Source organism: Salmo salar, chromosome ssa14 (assembly GCF_905237065.1).
Source record: "Salmo salar chromosome ssa14, Ssal_v3.1, whole genome shotgun sequence".
Taxonomy (NCBI): domain Eukaryota; kingdom Metazoa; phylum Chordata; class Actinopteri; order Salmoniformes; family Salmonidae; genus Salmo; species Salmo salar.
This window is the reverse complement of record NC_059455.1, coordinates 11154207-11170052: the sequence shown is the minus strand read 5'-3', so window position 1 is coordinate 11170052 and position 15846 is coordinate 11154207. Positions and strand designations below refer to the sequence as shown.

General features: G+C 40.3%; 11 non-coding genes across 11 annotated transcripts; all 11 read left to right on the top strand.

Moving 5' to 3' along the window:
• The first annotated feature begins 755 nt into the window (after positions 1-755).
• trnav-cac (transfer RNA valine (anticodon CAC)) lies at positions 756-828 on the top strand. Its single transcript has one exon. It is a non-coding gene; the product is annotated as a tRNA-Val (tRNA).
• Positions 829-2663: 1835 nt separating this feature from the next.
• Positions 2664-2736, top strand: trnav-aac (transfer RNA valine (anticodon AAC)). The gene has a single exon. It is a non-coding gene; the product is annotated as a tRNA-Val (tRNA).
• An 853-nt stretch (positions 2737-3589) lies between these two features.
• Positions 3590-3662, top strand: trnav-cac (transfer RNA valine (anticodon CAC)). Its single transcript has one exon. It is a non-coding gene; the product is annotated as a tRNA-Val (tRNA).
• A 1837-nt stretch (positions 3663-5499) lies between these two features.
• trnav-aac (transfer RNA valine (anticodon AAC)) lies at positions 5500-5572 on the top strand. The gene has a single exon. It is a non-coding gene; the product is annotated as a tRNA-Val (tRNA).
• Positions 5573-6425: 853 nt separating this feature from the next.
• Positions 6426-6498, top strand: trnav-cac (transfer RNA valine (anticodon CAC)). Its single transcript has one exon. It is a non-coding gene; the product is annotated as a tRNA-Val (tRNA).
• Positions 6499-8334: 1836 nt separating this feature from the next.
• On the top strand, positions 8335-8407 carry trnav-aac (transfer RNA valine (anticodon AAC)). The gene has a single exon. It is a non-coding gene; the product is annotated as a tRNA-Val (tRNA).
• Positions 8408-9259: 852 nt separating this feature from the next.
• trnav-cac (transfer RNA valine (anticodon CAC)) lies at positions 9260-9332 on the top strand. Its single transcript has one exon. It is a non-coding gene; the product is annotated as a tRNA-Val (tRNA).
• Positions 9333-11167: 1835 nt separating this feature from the next.
• trnav-aac (transfer RNA valine (anticodon AAC)) lies at positions 11168-11240 on the top strand. The gene has a single exon. It is a non-coding gene; the product is annotated as a tRNA-Val (tRNA).
• An 853-nt stretch (positions 11241-12093) lies between these two features.
• Positions 12094-12166, top strand: trnav-cac (transfer RNA valine (anticodon CAC)). The gene has a single exon. It is a non-coding gene; the product is annotated as a tRNA-Val (tRNA).
• A 1835-nt stretch (positions 12167-14001) lies between these two features.
• On the top strand, positions 14002-14074 carry trnav-aac (transfer RNA valine (anticodon AAC)). The gene has a single exon. It is a non-coding gene; the product is annotated as a tRNA-Val (tRNA).
• Positions 14075-14959: 885 nt separating this feature from the next.
• On the top strand, positions 14960-15032 carry trnav-cac (transfer RNA valine (anticodon CAC)). Its single transcript has one exon. It is a non-coding gene; the product is annotated as a tRNA-Val (tRNA).
• The last annotated feature ends 814 nt before the right edge of the window (positions 15033-15846 follow it).

Sequence of the window (15846 nt, the reverse complement as noted above, 5' to 3'; positions counted from 1 at the left end):
CTTACCCTTTTAAGTCGCGTAACGCACTCTGCTGGGGTGGCTAGCTTGGGCGCTCTGAATAAATTCCTGCTACGTGTGGTCTGAGTTCCATAATGATTCAAATAGGCTACATGTCCCAAATTATTGCAATACTTTAGCTTAATATGATTCACTAATGCTAGCAACCCTCAGGAACAATTCACAAGGATGTGACAGATTAAAGAAAGGTCAACGGAATGAAAGTATGCCAAAATAAATGTATGTGGCTGTTACTGACAGTGGCTCCCGATAGTGGCTAATATTTAACATGATACAAATTGTCAAATAAAACTGGGGAAAGCCCCACAGTGGAGGTGTCATAATACCCATAAAACCTAGCGGTCAAACAGGGAAATGGTTCCAACCATTTTTCCACCATTCATTTTTCCCATATGGGATTTTAGAAACACTTAAAATAATACATTTGTAGTTCTTTATGATAGCCACATTAGCAGTTAATTAGCATTTGGTTTATAAAAGTCACCTTGTCCGAGAGAGAATTACACGGTTACCATGCCAGGGTAAGCCAACAAGAAACACAGGCCTTTTTTAACTGTTTTTAAAATCCCCTGTGGGGAATATGAATGGTGGAAAAACGATTGGAACCATTTCCCTGTTCGACCGCTAGTTCTTATGGGTATTATGACTCCTACTGTGGTACTCTATTTGGGATATTATGGGCGGTAGACTTGTGGGCATTCCTAACATTTTCCATGACTTCCACTCTTTTTCTTGTAGTTTCTGTAGTGTAGTGGTTATCACGTTCGCCTCACACGCGAAAGGTCCCCGGTTCGAAACCGGGCGGAAACAAATTTTAACAAAACAGATAGTGATGACAGAAACAGGGTCATAACTGAAAAAAACGAAACAAATACATAGGCCTGCAGAATACATGAATAGACCAGTCTTAGACATGTCTTTCATTAACCAGAGGCAGATAGTGATAACTGAAAAAAACGAAACAAATACATAGGCCTGCAGAATACATGAATAGACCAGTCTTAGACATGTCTTTCAATAACCAGAGGCAATGCAATGTTATAAAACAGGTTGTTTGGATCCTGGATGCTAATTGGTTAATAGCAGGGAGTTGAAGCACCACCATCCCAGCATTCTGCAGGTAGTGCCTGTTAGCGGTTCCATTAGATTTATAAATGCGCATCCACTGTCCCACGGCCCAGCCAGTCAATTTATAAACTTCATCTCCCCTGGAAAAATGTGTCTAGACCAATGGTATTCAAACCTTTTCAGCAGGGACACCATTTTTTCCTCCAGAATTTCTGGGGTCCCCATTTTTTTGCAATCATTTCTTGTGATCCCACCCCAAATACAACTTTAAAATCGGTACGTTACATTTTTTTTTACATCAACAAATAACCTTCAATTACCCAATCAAATACTTTTTTTCTAATTAACTTTCTCAAAAACGTTTCTATATTGTCTCGTACAATAATCTGTACTCATAATTTTTTGTTCCTAAATAATGAATATATATATCCCCACTGCAGTCCCCCGACCCCGACTTTAAATATCACTGGTCTAGACAATATTTCCCAATGCCCCTAGGCTAGCATATGGTTTGAAACAGTTGAGGTTTGTCTAAACCTTGCTGTCTGCCTCTCCAACCTGTGGATCAATGTTGCCGTTTTTTTGATGACCTCCACCGTGCGATGTGTATGAATGTGACCAGAATGACAGCTTCTCTGAGCCAGGCAAATTCATTTATCAGGTTCATTATAATGGATATATCCAAAGAAATGGCAATATAATCCTAGGTAAAACAAACAAAAGTGCAGACAGTTTTCTGTCATTTCAGCTGCTTGATGTGATTGTGTGATAGATTTAGTTGGCTGGCTAGCAAAGGAAAAGTAGCTAGCCTGCATAGCTACAGTGCATTCGGAAAGTATTCAGACCCCTTACTTTTTTCCACATTTTGTTACGTTACAGCCTTATTCTGAAAACGGATTAAGTCAAATAAAATCTATCTACACACAATACCCCATAATGACAAAGCGATAACATATCATTTTTAATTCATAAAAAAGATTTAAAAAATACCTTATTTACATACGTTTTCAGACCCTTTGCTATGAGTCTGGAAATTGAGCTCAGGTCCATCCTGTTTCCATTGATCATCCTTGAGATGTTTCTACAACTTGATTGGAGTCCACCTGTGGTAAATTCAATGGATTGGTCATGATTTGAAAAGGCACACACCTGTCTGTCTATATAAGGTTCCACAGTTGACAGTGCATGTCAGAGCATAAACTAAGCCATGAGGTGGAAGGAATTGTCCCTAGAGCTCCGAGACAGGATTGTGTCGAGGCACAGACGTGGGGAAGGGTACCGATACATTTCTGCAGCATTGAAGGTACCCAAGAACACAGTGGCTTCCATCATTCTTAAAAGGAAGAAGTTTGGAACCACCAAGACTCTTCCAAGAGCCGGCTGCTCAGCCAAACCATCCCTACGGTGAATCAGCCCTTATTCAGGAGTTATTCACACGATAATTCCCGGGATCTCAAGCCTTATTGCTTAGTTAATGGACTAAGTCATTTCTGACTTCATTTGGTTCTGAGAGCGATAAATGCCCCACCCACCCACCCACCCAGCCAAAGTCACACCCTTAGTATGCTACTCATGCAGTTTCCGTAGTGTAGCGGTTATCACGTTCGCCTAACACGCAAAAGGTCCCCGGTTCGAGACCGGGCGGAAACACATTTTAACAAATTAGATAGTACACCTATTCACTTAGGGCTCGATCCCAATTTAGGAATTCATGCTTTTCCTACGCACTTCTCAGTATTTGCTATTCAGACTTACCCTTTTAAGTCGCGTAACGCACTCTGCTGGGGTGGCTAGCTTGGGCGCTCTGAATAAATTCCTGCTACGTGTGGTCTGAGTTCCATAATGATTCAAATAGGCTACATGTCCCAAATTATTGCAATACTTTAGCTTAATATGATTCACTAATGCTAGCAACCCTCAGGAACAATTCACAAGGATGTGACAGATTAAAGAAAGGTCAACGGAATGAAAGTATGCCAAAATAAATGTATGTGGCTGTTACTGACAGTGGCTCCCGATAGTGGCTAATATTTAACATGATACAAATTGTCAAATAAAACTGGGGAAAGCCCCACAGTGGAGGTGTCATAATACCCATAAAACCTAGCGGTCAAACAGGGAAATGGTTCCAACCATTTTTCCACCATTCATTTTTCCCATATGGGATTTTAGAAACACTTAAAATAATACATTTGTAGTTCTTTATGATAGCCACATTAGCAGTTAATTAGCATTTTTTATAAAAGTCACCTTGTCCTAGAGAGAATTACACGGTTACCATGCCAGGGTAAGCCAACAAGAAACACAGGCCTTTTTTAACTGTTTTTAAAATCCCCTGTGGGGAATATGAATGGTGGAAAAACGATTGGAACCATTTCCCTGTTCGACCGCTAGTTCTTATGGGTATTATGACTCCTACTGTGGTACTCTATTTGGGATATTATGGGCGGTAGACTTGTGGGCATTCCTAACATTTTCCATGACTTCCACTCTTTTTCTTGTAGTTTCTGTAGTGTAGTGGTTATCACGTTCGCCTCACACGCGAAAGGTCCCCGGTTCGAAACCGGGCGGAAACAAATTTTAACAAAACAGATAGTGATGACAGAAACAGGGTCATAACTGAAAAAAACGAAACAAATACATAGGCCTACAGAATACATGAATAGACCAGTCTTAGACATGTCTTTCATTAACCAGAGGCAGATAGTGATAACTGAAAAAAAACGAAACAAATACATAGGCCTGCAGAATACATGAATAGACCAGTCTTAGACATGTCTTTCAATAACCAGAGGCAATGCAATGTTATAAAACAGGTTGTTTGGATCCTGGATGCTAATTGGTTAATAGCAGGGAGTTGAAGCACCACCATCCCAGCATTCTGCAGGTAGTGCCTGTTAGCGGTTCCATTAGATTTATAAATGCGCATCCACTGTTCCACGGCCCAGCCAGTCAATTTATAAACTTCATCTCCCCTGGAAAAATGTGTCTAGACCAATGGTATTCAAACCTTTTCAGCAGGGACACCATTTTTTCCTCCAGAATTTCTGGGGTCCCCATTTTTTTGCAATCATTTCTTGTGATCCCACCCCAAATACAACTTTAAAATCGGTACGTTACATTTTTTTTTACATCAACAAATAACCTTCAATTACCCAATCAAATACTTTTTTTCTAATTAACTTTCTCAAAAACGTTTCTATATTGTCTCGTACAATAATCTGTACTCATAATTTTTTGTTCCTAAATAATGAATATATATATCCCCACTGCAGTCCCCCCGACCCCGACTTTAAATATCACTGGTCTAGACAATATTTCCCAATGCCCCTAGGCTAGCATATGGTTTGAAACAGTTGAGGTTTGTCTAAACCTTGCTGTCTGCCTCTCCAACCTGTGGATCAATGTTGCCGTTTTTTTGATGACCTCCACCGTGCGATGTGTATGAATGTGACCAGAATGACAGCTTCTCTGAGCCAGGCAAATTCATTTATCAGGTTCATTATAATGGATATATCCAAAGAAATGGCAATATAATCCTAGGTAAAACAAACAAAAGTGCAGACAGTTTTCTGTCATTTCAGCTGCTTGATGTGATTGTGTGATAGATTTAGTTGGCTGGCTAGCAAAGGAAAAGTAGCTAGCCTGCATAGCTACAGTGCATTCGGAAAGTATTCAGACCCCTTACTTTTTTCCACATTTTGTTACGTTACAGCCTTATTCTGAAAACGGATTAAGTCAAATAAAATCTATCTACACACAATACCCCATAATGACAAAGCGATAACATATCATTTTTAATTCATAAAAAAGATTTAAAAAATACCTTATTTACATACGTTTTCAGACCCTTTGCTATGAGTCTGGAAATTGAGCTCAGGTCCATCCTGTTTCCATTGATCATCCTTGAGATGTTTCTACAACTTGATTGGAGTCCACCTGTGGTAAATTCAATGGATTGGTCATGATTTGAAAAGGCACACACCTGTCTGTCTATATAAGGTTCCACAGTTGACAGTGCATGTCAGAGCATAAACTAAGCCATGAGGTGGAAGGAATTGTCCCTAGAGCTCCGAGACAGGATTGTGTCGAGGCACAGACGTGGGGAAGGGTACCGATACATTTCTGCAGCATTGAAGGTACCCAAGAACACAGTGGCTTCCATCATTCTTAAAAGGAAGAAGTTTGGAACCACCAAGACTCTTCCAAGAGCCGGCTGCTCAGCCAAACCATCCCTACGGTGAATCAGCCCTTATTCAGGAGTTATTCACACGATAATTCCCGGGATCTCAAGCCTTATTGCTTAGTTAATGGACTAAGTCATTTCTGACTTCATTTGGTTCTGAGAGCGATAAATGCCCCACCCACCCACCCACCCAGCCAAAGTCACACCCTTAGTATCCTACTCATGCAGTTTCCGTAGTGTAGCGGTTATCACATTCGCATAACACGCAAAAGGTCCCCGGTTCGAGACCGGGCGGAAACACATTTTAACAAATTAGATAGTACACCTATTCACTTAGGGCTCGATCCCAATTTAGGAATTCATGCTTTTCCTACGCACTTCTCAGTATTTGCTATTCAGACTTACCCTTTTAAGTCGCGTAACGCACTCTGCTGGGGTGGCTAGCTTGGGCGCTCTGAATAAATTCCTGCTACGTGTGGTCTGAGTTCCATAATGATTCAAATAGGCTACATGTCCCAAATTATTGCAATACTTTAGCTTAATATGATTCACTAATGCTAGCAACCCTCAGGAACAATTCACAAGGATGTGACAGATTAAAGAAAGGTCAACGGAATGAAAGTATGCCAAAATAAATGTATGTGGCTGTTACTGACAGTGGCTCCCGATAGTGGCTAATATTTAACATGATACAAATTGTCAAATAAAACTGGGGAAAGCCCCACAGTGGAGGTGTCATAATACCCATAAAACCTAGCGGTCAAACAGGGAAATGGTTCCAACCATTTTTCCACCATTCATTTTTCCCATATGGGATTTTAGAAACACTTAAAATAATACATTTGTAGTTCTTTATGATAGCCACATTAGCAGTTAATTAGCATTTTTTATAAAAGTCACCTTGTCCTAGAGAGAATTACACGGTTACCATGCCAGGGTAAGCCAACAAGAAACACAGGCCTTTTTTAACTGTTTTTAAAATCCCCTGTGGGGAATATGAATGGTGGAAAAACGATTGGAACCATTTCCCTGTTCGACCGCTAGTTCTTATGGGTATTATGACTCCTACTGTGGTACTCTATTTGGGATATTATGGGCGGTAGACTTGTGGGCATTCCTAACATTTTCCATGACTTCCACTCTTTTTCTTGTAGTTTCTGTAGTGTAGTGGTTATCACGTTCGCCTCACACGCGAAAGGTCCCCGGTTCGAAACCGGGCGGAAACAAATTTTAACAAAACAGATAGTGATGACAGAAACAGGGTCATAACTGAAAAAAACGAAACAAATACATAGGCCTGCAGAATACATGAATAGACCAGTCTTAGACATGTCTTTCAATAACCAGAGGCAGATAGTGATAACTGAAAAAAAACGAAACAAATACATAGGCCTACAGAATACATGAATAGACCAGTCTTAGACATGTCTTTCAATAACCAGAGGCAATGCAATGTTATAAAACAGGTTGTTTGGATCCTGGATGCTAATTGGTTAATAGCAGGGAGTTGAAGCACCACCATCCCAGCATTCTGCAGGTAGTGCCTGTTAGCGGTTCCATTAGATTTATAAATGCGCATCCACTGTCCCACGGCCCAGCCAGTCAATTTATAAACTTCATCTCCCCTGGAAAAATGTGTCTAGACCAATGGTATTCAAACCTTTTCAGCAGGGACACCATTTTTTCCTCCAGAATTTCTGGGGTCCCCATTTTTTTGCAATCATTTCTTGTGATCCCACCCCAAATACAACTTTAAAATCGGTACGTTACATTTTTTTTACATCAACAAATAACCTTCAATTACCCAATCAAATACTTTTTTTCTAATTAACTTTCTCAAAAACGTTTCTATATTGTCTCGTACAATAATCTGTACTCATAATTTTTTGTTCCTAAATAATGAATATATATATCCCCACTGCAGTCCCCCCGACCCCGACTTTAAATATCACTGGTCTAGACAATATTTCCCAATGCCCCTAGGCTAGCATATGGTTTGAAACAGTTGAGGTTTGTCTAAACCTTGCTGTCTGCCTCTCCAACCTGTGGATCAATGTTGCCGTTTTTTTGATGACCTCCACCGTGCGATGTGTATGAATGTGACCAGAATGACAGCTTCTCTGAGCCAGGCAAATTCATTTATCAGGTTCATTATAATGGATATATCCAAAGAAATGGCAATATAATCCTAGGTAAAACAAACAAAAGTGCAGACAGTTTTCTGTCATTTCAGCTGCTTGATGTGATTGTGTGATAGATTTAGTTGGCTGGCTAGCAAAGGAAAAGTAGCTAGCCTGCATAGCTACAGTGCATTCGGAAAGTATTCAGACCCCTTACTTTTTTCCACATTTTGTTACGTTACAGCCTTATTCTGAAAACGGATTAAGTCAAATAAAATCTATCTACACACAATACCCCATAATGACAAAGCGATAACATATCATTTTTAATTCATAAAAAAGATTTAAAAAATACCTTATTTACATACGTTTTCAGACCCTTTGCTATGAGTCTGGAAATTGAGCTCAGGTCCATCCTGTTTCCATTGATCATCCTTGAGATGTTTCTACAACTTGATTGGAGTCCACCTGTGGTAAATTCAATGGATTGGTCATGATTTGAAAAGGCACACACCTGTCTGTCTATATAAGGTTCCACAGTTGACAGTGCATGTCAGAGCATAAACTAAGCCATGAGGTGGAAGGAATTGTCCCTAGAGCTCCGAGACAGGATTGTGTCGAGGCACAGACGTGGGGAAGGGTACCGATACATTTCTGCAGCATTGAAGGTACCCAAGAACACAGTGGCTTCCATCATTCTTAAAAGGAAGAAGTTTGGAACCACCAAGACTCTTCCAAGAGCCGGCTGCTCAGCCAAACCATCCCTACGGTGAATCAGCCCTTATTCAGGAGTTATTCACACGATAATTCCCGGGATCTCAAGCCTTATTGCTTAGTTAATGGACTAAGTCATTTCTGACTTCATTTGGTTCTGAGAGCGATAAATGCCCCACCCACCCACCCACCCAGCCAAAGTCACACCCTTAGTATCCTACTCATGCAGTTTCCGTAGTGTAGCGGTTATCACGTTCGCCTAACACGCGAAAGGTCCCCGGTTCGAGACCGGGCGGAAACACATTTTAACAAATTAGATAGTACACCTATTCACTTAGGGCTCGATCCCAATTTAGGAATTCATGCTTTTCCTACGCACTTCTCAGTATTTGCTATTCAGACTTACCCTTTTAAGTCGCGTAACGCACTCTGCTGGGGTGGCTAGCTTGGGCGCTCTGAATAAATTCCTGCTACGTGTGGTCTGAGTTCCATAATGATTCAAATAGGCTACATGTCCCAAATTATTGCAATACTTTAGCTTAATATGATTCACTAATGCTAGCAACCCTCAGGAACAATTCACAAGGATGTGACAGATTAAAGAAAGGTCAACGGAATGAAAGTATGCCAAAATAAATGTATGTGGCTGTTACTGACAGTGGCTCCCGATAGTGGCTAATATTTAACATGATACAAATTGTCAAATAAAACTGGGGAAAGCCCCACAGTGGAGGTGTCATAATACCCATAAAACCTAGCGGTCAAACAGGGAAATGGTTCCAACCATTTTTCCACCATTCATTTTTCCCATATGGGATTTTAGAAACACTTAAAATAATACATTTGTAGTTCTTTATGATAGCCACATTAGCAGTTAATTAGCATTTTTATAAAAGTCACCTTGTCCTAGAGAGAATTACACGGTTACCATGCCAGGGTAAGCCAACAAGAAACACAGGCCTTTTGTAATTGTTTTTAAAATCCCCTGTGGGGAATATGAACGGTGGAAAAACGATTGGAACCATTTCCCTGTTCGACCGCTAGTTCTTATGGGTATTATGACTCCTACTGTGGTACTCTATTTGGGATATTATGGGCGGTAGACTTGTGGGCATTCCTAACATTTTCCATGACTTCCACTCTTTTTCTTGTAGTTTCTGTAGTGTAGTGGTTATCACGTTCGCCTCACACGCGAAAGGTCCCCGGTTCGAAACCGGGCGGAAACAAATTTTAACAAAACAGATAGTGATGACAGAAACAGGGTCATAACTGAAAAAAACGAAACAAATACATAGGCCTGCAGAATACATGAATAGACCAGTCTTAGACATGTCTTTCATTAACCAGAGGCAGATAGTGATAACTGAAAAAAACGAAACAAATACATAGGCCTACAGAATACATGAATAGACCAGTCTTAGACATGTCTTTCAATAACCAGAGGCAATGCAATGTTATAAAACAGGTTGTTTGAGATCCTGGATGCTAATTGGTTAATAGCAGGGAGTTGAAGCACCACCATCCCAGCATTCTGCAGGTAGTGCCTGTTAGCGGTTCCATTAGATTTATAAAAGCGCATCCACTGTCCCACGGCCCAGCCAGTCAATTTATAAACTTCATCTCCCCTGGAAAAATGTGTCTAGACCATGGTATTCAAACCTTTTCAGCAGGGACACCATTTTTTCCTCCAGAATTTCTGGGGTCCCCATTTTTTTGCAATCATTTCTTGTGATCCCACCCCAAATACAACTTTAAAATCGGTACGTTACATTTTTTTTACATCAACAAATAACCTTCAATTACCCAATCAAATACTTTTTTTCTAATTAACTTTCTCAAAAACGTTTCTATATTGTCTCGTACAATAATCTGTACTCATAATTTTTTGTTCCTAAATAATAAATATATATATCCCCACTGCAGTCCCCCCGACCCCGACTTTAAATATCACTGGTCTAGACAATATTTCCCAATGCCCCTAGGCTAGCATATGGTTTGAAACAGTTGAGGTTTGTCTAAACCTTGCTGTCTGCCTCTCCAACCTGTGGATCAATGTTGCCGTTTTTTTGATGACCTCCACCGTGCGATGTGTATGAATGTGACCAGAATGACAGCTTCTCTGAGCCAGGCAAATTCATTTATCAGGTTCATTATAATGGATATATCCAAAGAAATGGCAATATAATCCTAGGTAAAACAAACAAAAGTGCAGACAGTTTTCTGTCATTTCAGCTGCTTGATGTGATTGTGTGATAGATTTAGTTGGCTGGCTAGCAAAGGAAAAGTAGCTAGCCTGCATAGCTACAGTGCATTCGGAAAGTATTCAGACCCCTTACTTTTTTCCACATTTTGTTACGTTACAGCCTTATTCTGAAAACGGATTAAGTCAAATAAAATCTATCTACACACAATACCCCATAATGACAAAGCGATAACATATCATTTTTAATTCATAAAAAAGATTTAAAAAATACCTTATTTACATACGTTTTCAGACCCTTTGCTATGAGTCTGGAAATTGAGCTCAGGTCCATCCTGTTTCCATTGATCATCCTTGAGATGTTTCTACAACTTGATTGGAGTCCACCTGTGGTAAATTCAATGGATTGGTCATGATTTGAAAAGGCACACACCTGTCTGTCTATATAAGGTTCCACAGTTGACAGTGCATGTCAGAGCATAAACTAAGCCATGAGGTGGAAGGAATTGTCCCTAGAGCTCCGAGACAGGATTGTGTCGAGGCACAGACGTGGGGAAGGGTACCGATACATTTCTGCAGCATTGAAGGTACCCAAGAACACAGTGGCTTCCATCATTCTTAAAAGGAAGAAGTTTGGAACCACCAAGACTCTTCCAAGAGCCGGCTGCTCAGCCAAACCATCCCTACGGTGAATCAGCCCTTATTCAGGAGTTATTCACACGATAATTCCCGGGATCTCAAGCCTTATTGCTTAGTTAATGGACTAAGTCATTTCTGACTTCATTTGGTTCTGAGAGCGATAAATGCCCCACCCACCCACCCACCCAGCCAAAGTCACACCCTTAGTATGCTACTCATGCAGTTTCCGTAGTGTAGTGGTTATCACGTTCGCCTAACACGCGAAAGGTCCCCGGTTCGAGACCGGGCGGAAACACATTTTAACAAATTAGATAGTACACCTATTCACTTAGGGCTCGATCCCAATTTAGGAATTCATGCTTTTCCTACGCACTTCTCAGTATTTGCTATTCAGACTTACCCTTTTAAGTCGCGTAACGCACTCTGCTGGGGTGGCTAGCTTGGGCGCTCTGAATAAATTCCTGCTACGTGTGGTCTGAGTTCCATAATGATTCAAATAGGCTACATGTCCCAAATTATTGCAATACTTTAGCTTAATATGATTCACTAATGCTAGCAACCCTCAGGAACAATTCACAAGGATGTGACAGATTAAAGAAAGGTCAACGGAATGAAAGTATGCCAAAATAAATGTATGTGGCTGTTACTGACAGTGGCTCCCGATAGTGGCTAATATTTAACATGATACAAATTGTCAAATAAAACTGGGGAAAGCCCCACAGTGGAGGTGTCATAATACCCATAAAACCTAGCGGTCAAACAGGGAAATGGTTCCAACCATTTTTCCACCATTCATTTTTCCCATATGGGATTTTAGAAACACTTAAAATAATACATTTGTAGTTCTTTATGATAGCCACATTAGCAGTTAATTAGCATTTTTTATAAAAGTCACCTTGTCCTAGAGAGAATTACACGGTTACCATGCCAGGGTAAGCCAACAAGAAACACAGGCCTTTTTGAATAGTTTTTAAAATCCCCTGTGGGGAATATGAATGGTGGAAAAACGATTGGAACCATTTCCCTGTTCGACCGCTAGTTCTTATGGGTATTATGACTCCTACTGTGGTACTCTATTTGGGATATTATGGGCGGTAGACTTGTGGGCATTCCTAACATTTTCCATGACTTCCACTCTTTTTCTTGTAGTTTCTGTAGTGTAGTGGTTATCACGTTCGCCTCACACGCGAAAGGTCCCCGGTTCGAAACCGGGCGGAAACAAATTTTAACAAAACAGATAGTGATGACAGAAACAGGGTCATAACTGAAAAAACGAAACAAATACATAGGCCTGCAGAATACATGAATAGACCAGTCTTAGACATGTCTTTCATTAACCAGAGGCAGATAGTGATAACTGAAAAAAACGAAACAAATACATAGGCCTGCAGAATACATGAATAGACCAGTCTTAGACATGTCTTTCAATAACCAGAGGCAATGCAATGTTATAAAACAGGTTGTTTGGATCCTGGATGCTAATTGGTTAATAGCAGGGAGTTGAAGCACCACCATCCCAGCATTCTGCAGGTAGTGCCTGTTAGCGGTTCCATTAGATTTATAAATGCGCATCCACTGTCCCACGGCCCAGCCAGTCAATTTATAAACTTCATCTCCCCTGGAAAAATGTGTCTAGACCAATGGTATTCAAACCTTTTCAGCAGGGACACCATTTTTTCCTCCAGAATTTCTGGGGTCCCCATTTTTTTGCAATCATTTCTTGTGATCCCACCCCAAATACAACTTTAAAATCGGTACGTTACATTTTTTTTTACATCAACAAATAACCTTCAATTACCCAATCAAATACTTTTTTTCTAATTAACTTTCTCAAAAACGTTTCTATATTGTCTCGTACAATAATCTGTACTCATAATTTTTTGTTCCTAAATAATGAATATATATATCCCCACTGCAGTCCCCCCGACCCCGACTTTAAATATCACTGGTCTAGACAATATTTCCCAATGCCCCTAGGCTAGCATATGGTTTGAAACAGTTGAGGTTTGTCTAAACCTTGCTGTCTGCCTCTCCAACCTGTGGATCAATGTTGCCGTTTTTTTGATGACCTCCACCGTGCGATGTGTATGAATGTGACCAGAATGACAGCTTCTCTGAGCCAGGCAAATTCATTTATCAGGGTCATTATAATGGATATATCCAAAGAAATGGCAATATAATCCTAGGTAAAACAAACAAAAGTGCAGACAGTTTTCTGTCATTTCAGCTGCTTGATGTGATTGTGTGATAGATTTAGTTGGCTGGCTAGCAAAGGAAAAGTAGCTAGCCTGCATAGCTACAGTGCATTCGGAAAGTATTCAGACCCCTTACTTTTTTCCACATTTTGTTACGTTACAGCCTTATTCTGAAAACGGATTAAGTCAAATAAAATCTATCTACACACAATACCCCATAATGACAAAGCGATAACATATCATTTTTAATTCATAAAAAAGATTTAAAAAATACCTTATTTACATACGTTTTCAGACCCTTTGCTATGAGTCTGGAAATTGAGCTCAGGTCCATCCTGTTTCCATTGATCATCCTTGAGATGTTTCTACAACTTGATTGGAGTCCACCTGTGGTAAATTCAATGGATTGGTCATGATTTGAAAAGGCACACACCTGTCTGTCTATATAAGGTTCCACAGTTGACAGTGCATGTCAGAGCATAAACTAAGCCATGAGGTGGAAGGAATTGTCCCTAGAGCTCCGAGACAGGATTGTGTCGAGGCACAGACGTGGGGAAGGGTACCGATACATTTCTGCAGCATTGAAGGTACCCAAGAACACAGTGGCTTCCATCATTCTTAAAAGGAAGAAGTTTGGAACCACCAAGACTCTTCCAAGAGCCGGCTGCTCAGCCAAACCATCCCTACGGTGAATCAGCCCTTATTCAGGAGTTATTCACACGATAATTCCCGGGATCTCAAGCCTTATTGCTTAGTTAATGGACTAAGTCATTTCTGACTTCATTTGGTTCTGAGAGCGATAAATGCCCCACCCACCCACCCACCCAGCCAAAGTCACACCCTTAGTATGCTACTCATGCAGTTTCCGTAGTGTAGCGGTTATCACGTTCGCCTAACACGCGAAAGGTCCCCGGTTCGAGACCGGGCGGAAACACATTTTAACAAATTAGATAGTACACCTATTCACTTAGGGCTCGATCCCAATTTAGGAATTCATGCTTTTCCTACGCACTTCTCAGTATTTGCTATTCAGACTTACCCTTTTAAGTCGCGTAACGCACTCTGCTGGGGTGGCTAGCTTGGGCGCTCTGAATAAATTCCTGCTACGTGTGGTCTGAGTTCCATAATGATTCAAATAGGCTACATGTCCCAAATTATTGCAATACTTTAGCTTAATATGATTCACTAATGCTAGCAACCCTCAGGAACAATTCACAAGGATGTGACAGATTAAAGAAAGGTCAACGGAATGAAAGTATGCCAAAATAAATGTATGTGGCTGTTACTGACAGTGGCTCCCGATAGTGGCTAATATTTAACATGATACAAATTGTCAAATAAAACTGGGGAAAGCCCCACAGTGGAGGTGTCATAATACCCATAAAACCTAGCGGTCAAACAGGGAAATGGTTCCAACCATTTTTCCACCATTCATTTTTCCCATATGGGATTTTAGAAACACTTAAAATAATACATTTGTAGTTCTTTATGATAGCCACATTAGCAGTTAATTAGCATTTAATTTTGGGGGGGTAAATACAGGCGAATATTTTTTATAAAAGTCACCTTGTCCTAGAGAGAATTACACGGTTACCATGCCAGGGTAAGCCAACAAGAAACACAGGCCTTTTTTAACTGTTTTTAAAATCCCCTGTGGGGAATATGAATGGTGGAAAAACGATTGGAACCATTTCCCTGTTCGACCGCTAGTTCTTATGGGTATTATGACTCCTACTGTGGTACTCTATTTGGGATATTATGGGCGGTAGACTTGTGGGCATTCCTAACATTTTCCATGACTTCCACTCTTTTTCTTGTAGTTTCTGTAGTGTAGTGGTTATCACGTTCGCCTCACACGCGAAAGGTCCCCGGTTCGAAACCGGGCGGAAACAAATTTTAACAAAACAGATAGTGATGACAGAAACAGGGTCATAACTGAAAAAAACGAAACAAATACATAGGCCTGCAGAATACATGAATAGACCAGTCTTAGACATGTCTTTCATTAACCAGAGGCAGATAGTGATAACTGAAAAAAACGAAACAAATACATAGGCCTACAGAATACATGAATAGACCAGTCTTAGACATGTCTTTCATTAACCAGAGGCAGATAGTGATAACTGAAAAAAAACGAAACAAATACATAGGCCTGCAGAATACATGAATAGACCAGTCTTAGACATGTCTTTCAATAACCAGAGGCAATGCAATGTTATAAAACAGGTTGTTTGGATCCTGGATGCTAATTGGTTAATAGCAGGGAGTTGAAGCACCACCATCCCAGCATTCTGCAGGTAGTGCCTGTTAGCGGTTCCATTAGATTTATAAATGCGCATCCACTGTTCCACGGCCCAGCCAGTCAATTTATAAACTTCATCTCCCCTGGAAAAATGTGTCTAGACCAATGGTATTCAAACCTTTTCAGCAGGGACACCATTTTTTCCTCCAGAATTTCTGGGGTCCCCATTTTTTTGCAATCATTTCTTGTGATCCCACCCCAAATACAACTTTAAAATCGGTACGTTACATTTTTTTTACATCAACAAATAACCTTCAATTACCCAATCAAATACTTTTTTTCTAATTAACTTTCTCAAAAACGTTTCTATATTGTCTCGTACAATAATCTGTACTCATAATTTTTTGTTCCTAAATAATGAATATATATATCCCCACTGCAGTCCCCCCGACCCCGACTTTAAA